Raw genomic sequence first — 7,858 nt, 5'->3', positions numbered from 1 at the left:
TCTGTCTCAAATAAATAAATAAAATCTTTAAAAAAAAAAGAAGAACCTAATAATTTGGAGCTGAACAAAAGCACCTTTGTACAGGTCACCACGGCGTGGAGGTTGCATACGAGAAGCACCTGGCACCATCTGTGTTTTGGTTTCTATGACCAAGTTCTGATGTTGACATTAAGCCTTAATTTATGCCAATTTAATTAGGAAAGCTCTGATGGATGACTTTATTCAAAGTTCATGTTTACAGTGGTTTGGGGCCTCCTAAATTAAAATGTTCGATGTGAGCTACTCCATAACCTTCAAGTTAGAGTGAGTTTCATCCAACCTCTAGGATGAGGTCGTGGGCATGGGGTGGAGGGGATTGAAGGGAGCCACATGTTGGAATGAGTGGAGGGACATCCCCAGTAAGCATTTTGTAAGCCTACAACTAGTGCCCTGATTGTAAGCCATCAGTCCTGGCCATCAGAGGTCACCTGTAGGGTAACCTAAGAATGGTGTGATGTAATGGCTTCTGAGGGTACCTTTCTAGGCTCCCCACTCCTTCCTTCTGCTACCTTAGCTGGCTCTTTGCTAATCCACTGAGTAACCCAACAGCCTGAGATGGACCTCCAGCTACAAATAATCTTAGAATTGCTAGAAATTCTTTTTCCTCAAAGTTGAGTGGTAATGATAAAACTATTATGACAATTATTTGCCTTCTAAATATGGACAGAGCCTAAATTTAGAGTGGTTGAACTTCGTCATCCCGGTAAGTCATCTAAACCATGTGTTACAAGATTTGTCGTAATTGGTGTTTTCCTTGAAGCCAAATTTCTCAATAATGTTAGAGTATTTCTGTTTGCCAGGCCTAAATTTAGGATTCCACTGTATTTCTCCTTGGTGACTGATCTGTTTTGTAGTCACTGAACTAGAAATGGTCCACGAGCAAAATCAAAGAGCCAATCACACAGAAATCTTACTTGGACAGCCATCACCCAGTGACAGCCATCTTTAGGGGAAGGGGAATTGGCACCATGTCGCTGTGACGCTAAGTGTGGGGCCAGGGAAGATGGGTCCAGTGCTGCGTACTTACCAGGATGAGCGTGTTCTATGTATGCACCTATAAATTATGGCCAATACCATTCCTCCCAGAACCCACACTTCGGGGGTGAGACTGTGCCTTTTTCTGTAAGACACACCTGTCAGGACACTGTACCTTTACCCTTTCCTTTCTCCTTCAAAGCTGGAGGGGCAGGGTTGTATCATGAGGCTAATCATCAGTAGGGTAGACTGGACTAATCAGGTTGGGACTCCTGTGTGATCATTAAAAAATCAGGCTTTACACTGGAATCTTGGTTCAAATCCCAGTGCTGCCATTTAATAGCCTTATAACTTCTTGGAACAAAAAATTTCCCTCTTCCTCTGCCCACAGAGAAAGATGCTTTGTCCAGCTGTAACCCACCTGGGCTCCCACCGATTCCCATCTGTACCCTTGGCTTCACTCAAAATTTTGCAAAGTATGTAGGACTTCTGTTTTCTGGGTTAGCTTGTCTCATTGACTCAGCATTCCCTTAAATATCAAGCAATGAAGAGTGCCCATAGACTCAGCCTACAGGATCACATAATGCTGGTGCCAGAACCAAAGACAAACATTTAATTCAACTCTTTGATTTTATAGGAGTGTTATAATGGCAAACGTATTTATAGCACTGTGTATATGTATAGCACAGACACTGTTAAAAGTGCTTTATGAGAGTCATTGAATTCTCTTAAGAACCCTGAGAATATAGGCCTAATACTATTTTCATGCCCCCTTTTACAGATGAACAAACTGAGGCCCAGAGAGGTCAGTTAACTTGCCCACGCTTACAGATCTAAGGTAGCCTGGCTCCAGAATCTGTGATCTTAATCCCTACATCACATGGCCTCTACAGAGGGGAAACTGAGGTTTGGAGAGTCTGAATGATTGCCTGAGCTCTTATCTCTCTGTAAAGGAGTTGACGTGGGACTTAATTCAGATCTGTGAATCTAGTCCAGCCACCTTAACAATCTCCAGCCCTCCCTGGTCCTGCCCAGTCAAACTCTTCACCTGCAAGACCTTAGTCATTTGAGGTTGCTTTTACTACCTAATTCATGTTCATTTCTCCCCATGAGGATTTGGAGTCTAGGCTGCAAGGGTTTTTTTTTTTAATTGAGATATAGCTGACGTATAACATTATATTTCAGAAGTACAACAAAATGACTTGATATTTGTATATATCATGAAATGTTTACCACAGTGAGTCTAGTTCACAATATCCATCACCACACATAGTTACAAATTTCTTTTCTTGTGAGAACTTTTAAGATCTACTCTCAGCAGCTTTCAGATATACAATACAGTATTATTGACTATAGTCACCATGCTGTGTGTTAACATCTCATGACTTACTGATTTCATAACTCGAAGTTTATACTTTTTGACACCTCCGTGTGTATCTCCCACCCCTATCCTCCTGCCTCTGGCAACCACCAATCCGTTCTCTGGACCTATATATTTGTTTTGGGGGTTTTTCTTGTTTGTTTTTAAGATTCCACTTATCAGTGAGAATATACAGTATCTTTCTCTGACTTCTTTCACTTAGCTTAATGTCTGTCCTCAACTTCCACCATGTTGTCAAAGATGGCAGGATCTGGGGTGCTTGGGTGGTTCAGTCCGTTAAGCGTCTGCCTTTGGCTCAGGTCATGATCCCAGGGTACTGGGATGGAGCCCTGTGTCGGGCTTTCTGCTCAGCAGGGAGCCTGCTTCTCCCTCTCCCTCTACCTGGCGCTCTGTCTGCTTATGTGCTCTATCTCTCTCTCTCTGTCAAATAAATCAATAAATAAAATCTTTTTATAAAATGGCCAGATTTCCTTCTATTTATGGCTGTATAATATTCCATTTGTGTGTGTATAATGGAATATTATATGGAATATTAATATATATGTGGAGTATATATATTATATATATAAAGGAATACTGATATATATATGGTGACGTATACACCTCACATCACTACATATATATCGATATCCCTTTATATATACAGTTCATGTCTAATACATATTATATGTATATATATACATATATATATGGAGGTATATATATCACCATATACAGGTATAAATATAAATCTCAAATTTTCTTTATCCATTCATCCATTGATGGACACTTAGGTTTCCATATCTTGTCTATTATAAATAATGCTGTGACAAAAACGGGGATGCAGATATCTTTTTGAGTTAGTGTTTTCATTTCTTCAGATAAATACCCAGAAGTGAATTGCTGGATCATAAGATCATAAGAAGTGTCTTTTTGGGGAATCTCCATACTGTTTCCCATAGTGGCTACACCAATTACATTCCCACCAGTAGAGCATGAGGGTTCCTTTTTTCTCCACATCCTCACCAACCCTTGTTATTTCTTGTTTTTTTGATACTAGCCATTCTGACTTATATGAGGTGATAGCTCAGTGCAGTTTTGATTTGTATTTCCTTGGTGATTAGTGATGTTGAGCATCTTTTCATACACCTATTGGCCATTTGGAAGTCTTACTTGAAAAATGTCTATTCAGGTCCTCTGCCCATTATTTAATTGGATTTTTTTGTTGGGGGGAGTTGTTTGTTTTACCATTGAGCTGTATGAGTTCTTCCTCTACTTTGGATATTAACCTCTTAATAGATACCTGATTTGCAAGTACTTTCTCCCTTTCTGTTTTGCTGATGGTTTCCTTTGCTGTGCAGAGCTGCTTAGTTTTATGAAGTCCCGCTTGTTCATTTTTTTTTTTTAAGATTTTATTTATTTATTTGAGAGAGAGAGAATGAGAGACAGAGAGCACGAGAGGGAAGAGGGTCAGAGGGAGAAGCAGACCCCCCGCTGAGCAGGGAGCCTGATGTGGGACTCGATCCCGGGACTCCAGGATCATGACCTGAGCCGAAGGCAGTTGCTCAACCAACTGAGCCACCCAGGCGCCCCCGCTTGTTCATTTTTATCTGGGCTTTTGGTGTCAAATCTAAAAAGTCCTCACCAAGATTGATATCAGGGAGGTTCCCACCTATGTTTTCTTCTAAAAGTGTTAAGATTTCAGGTCTTATTTTCAAGTCTTTAATCCATTTTGAGTTGGTTTCTGTGTATGGTATGAGACAGTGGTCCAGTTTCATTCTTCTGCATGTAGCTCTCGTTTTCTCAAGACTTTATTGAAGAGACTGTCTTTTCCCCATTGTGTATTCTTGCCTCCTTTGTCATAAACTAATTGACCATATACATGCATAGGTATATTTCTGGCCTTCAGTTCTGTTCTTTTGATCTATTTATGTTTTTATGCCAGTATTACACTGTTTTGATTACTCTACCTTTGTAAAGAGTTTGAAATCAGGGAGCAGGATGCCTCCAGCTTTGTTCTTCTTCCTCAGGATGGCTTTGGTTATTTGGGGTCTTTGTGGTTTCATACAAATTTTAGGATTATTTGTTCTATTTCTGTTGGAATTTTCATGGGGATAGCATTGAATCTGTAGATTGCTTTGAGTAACATGGACATTTTAACAATATTAATTCTTCCAATCCATGAGCATGGAATATCTTTCAACTTATTTGTGTCTTCTTCAATTTCTTTCATCAGTGTCTTAGAGTTTTGAGTGTACAGGCCTTTCACATCCTTGGTTAAATTCATTCCTAAGTATTTTATTCTTTTTGATACAATTGGAAATGGATTGTTTTCTTAGTTTATCTTTCTGATAGTTCATTACTAGTATATAGAAATGCAACAGATTTTTGTATATTGTGTTGCTGTATATTTCCCTGTTTAGGTCTGTTAATATTTGCTTTACATATTTATGTGCTGCTATGTTGTGTGGCTAAATATTTACAAGTGTTATGTCCTTTTCTTGGACTGACCCCTTTCTCCTTATGCAATGACCTTCTTTGTCTCTTGTTACCATTTTTGTCTTAAAGTCTGTTTTGTCTGTTGTAAGTATAGCTACCTCAGCTTTCTTTTGATTTCCATCTGCATGGAATATCTTGTTCCATCACTTTACTTTCAGTCTGTGTGTGTCCTTCCTTCTGAAGTGAGTCTCTTATAGGCAATATATAAATGGAATTTTTTTTTTACCCATTCAGCCATCCTATGTCCACTGATTGGAGCATTTAGACTATTTACATTTAAAATAATTATTGATAGGTACATACTTATTGCCATTTTGTTAATTGTTTTCTGGCTGTTTGTAATTCCTTTTTTCTTTCTTCTCTTGCTCTTTTTCTTGGTGATTTGATGATTTTCTGTAGAGGCCTTTGATTCCTTTCTTTCTCTTTTTTGGATCTACTATAGGTTTTTGCTTTCCATTACCATAAGATAGATATATATAAATATATATATATACACACTTATAACAATTTATTTTAAGTTAGTAACAACTTAAGTGTGAATGCATCTAAATCTCTACATTTTTACATTCCCTCCCAACATTTTATTTTTGATATCAAAACTTAACATCTTTTCATCTCATGCATCCATTAACAAATTATTGCAGTTTTAGTATTTTTTTACTTACATTTGTCTTTGACTTTCATATGCCTTTATAAGTGATTAATCCATCACCTTTACATTAGATTAGTTACCTTTACCAGTGAAATTTATACTTGCACATGTTTTCCCTTCACTAATTATTACCATTTTGTTTCAGCTTAAAGAAGTCCCTTGAACAATTTTTGTAGGCCTGTTGGGTGATAATAAGCTTCTTTAGTTTTTATTTGTCTAGAACTCTTTATCTGTCCTTCAATTCTGAAAGAAAATTTTGCCCAGTAGAGTATTTTTGATTGGCAGGTTTTTTTTCAGCACTTTGAATATATGGTGCCACTGTCTTCTGGCCTGCAAAGTTTCTGCTAAAAAATCTGCTTATGATCTTACGGGGATTCCCTGGTTTTTGACAACTTATTTTTCTCTTGCTGCTTTGAAGATTCTTTTCCTTGTCTTTGAATTCGACGCTTTAATTATAATGTGTCTCTTGGTGTGGGTTTCTTTTGGTTTCTCTTATTTGGATCCCTTTGGGATTCCTGAATCTGTATGTATGTGTCCTTCCCCAGGTTAGGGAAGTTTTCAGTCATGATTTCTTCAAATAAATTTTCTGATCATTTTACTTTCTCCTTTCTTTCTTGGACCCTTATAGTGCAAATGTTGGTTTGTTGGTTTGCTTAATGGTGTCCCATTAAGTCTGTTAAGCTATATTCATTCTCTTTTCTTTTCTTTTTTTTTTTTTTTAAAGATTTTTTATTTATTTATCTGAGAGAGAGAATGGGAGACAGAGAGCATGAGAGGGGGAGGATCAGAGGGAGAAGCAGACTCCCTGCCGAGCAGGGAGCCCGATGCGGGACTCGATCCTGGGACTCCAGGATCATGACCTGAACCGAAGGCAGCCGCTTAACCAACTGAGCCACCCAGGCGCCCCTCATTCTCTTTTCTTTTGATGCTTTGAGTGAGTTAGTTCCACTGTCCTGTATTTGAGTTCGCTGATCCTTTCTTCTGCTTCATCTGATGTTGAACCTTTCTTGTATTTTTCAGTTCAATTATTGTATTCTTCAGCTCTGTGACTTCTATTTGGTACTTTCTTATATTTTCTCTATCTTTGTTAAATTCTCAGTTTGTTCAGCCATTCTTCTCCCAAGCTCGGTAAATATCTTTATGACCATTATTTTGAACTCTTTTTCAGGTAAATCACTTATCTCTGTTTCATTAAAGCCTTTTCCTGAGGTTTTATCTTGTTCTTTCATTTGGAACATATTTCTCTATTTCTTCATTTTCCTTGACTCATTATGTTGGTTTCTGTGCATTAGATAAAACAGTCATCTCTCCCAGTCTTGAAGGAGTATACCCATGCAGGAGATGAAGCTTATTGTTCAACCCCACCCTAGCTCTTGGTTGTCTCTCAAACTTTCGTGATTGTCCAAGCAGCCTTCTTTCTACTTTAGTGGCTCCCAATAGTTGAGGGTGTGCTACACCTGTCACTGTCCCAAAGGGGAGGATCTCAGTCAACACCTAGACTCAGGCTCATTAGAAGTCAGATCCTCAGGTAGCAACTTCTAAAATATGCAAATTTGTCTCTTTTTTTTTTTTAAGATTTTATTTATTTATTTGAGAGAGAGAATGAGATAGAGCATGAGAGGGGGGAGGGCCAGAGGGAGAAGCAGACTCCCCGCCGAGCAGGGAGCCCGATGCGGGACTCGATTCCGGGACTCCAGGATCACTACCCGAGCCGAAGGCAGTCGCTTAACCAACTGAGCCACCCAGGCTCCCGCAAATTTGTCTCTTTCAAAGGAAGACTGGAAGGCAGGTGTTTCTGTCTGCTCCCTCCGCACTGAACCTAGGTGTGAGAACCGTTTGTTTTTTTGCCACCAACCCACTGAACGTTTGGACACAAGCCACACTGGCCATCACAGTTAGGCTATCAAAGGCCGTGTACTCTGTGTAGCAGACACAAAAGCTGGGGTGCCAGATGTGTGCACAAGATCCCTTGTGGGATATGCAGGTGTTCTGGAGCACAGCAGAGGGAGAGCACAATGATATCACTCACACTCTGAAGTCCCTGAAGAGGATTAGTGTCAATCTTTCTGTGTGTGTTTAATTGGAAGCCTGCCTTCAGGCCACAGCTACAAAGACAAGCTAATGGGTTTCTTGAACAGCAAGACTGGTGGCCTCAGCCTGTTGCCTCTCTGCTGTGCTCTGCGCATTGGAGCTGGTTAAGAGCTCTTTCTCTCTTTGTTTCAGTCCTGGGGGACCCACCAACATAAGCCACACTGGCTACCAGAGCCAGGCAATCTAGAGGTTTGTCCTGGGCAGCGGCTGTAAAAATCAGGACACCAGATAAATATAGAAGC

Source organism: Mirounga leonina, unplaced genomic scaffold (assembly GCF_011800145.1).
Source record: "Mirounga leonina isolate KUSES-001 unplaced genomic scaffold, KU_Mleo_1.0 Mir_175, whole genome shotgun sequence".
Lineage (NCBI taxonomy): Eukaryota > Metazoa > Chordata > Mammalia > Carnivora > Phocidae > Mirounga > Mirounga leonina.
This window is presented reverse-complemented; position numbering follows the sequence as displayed.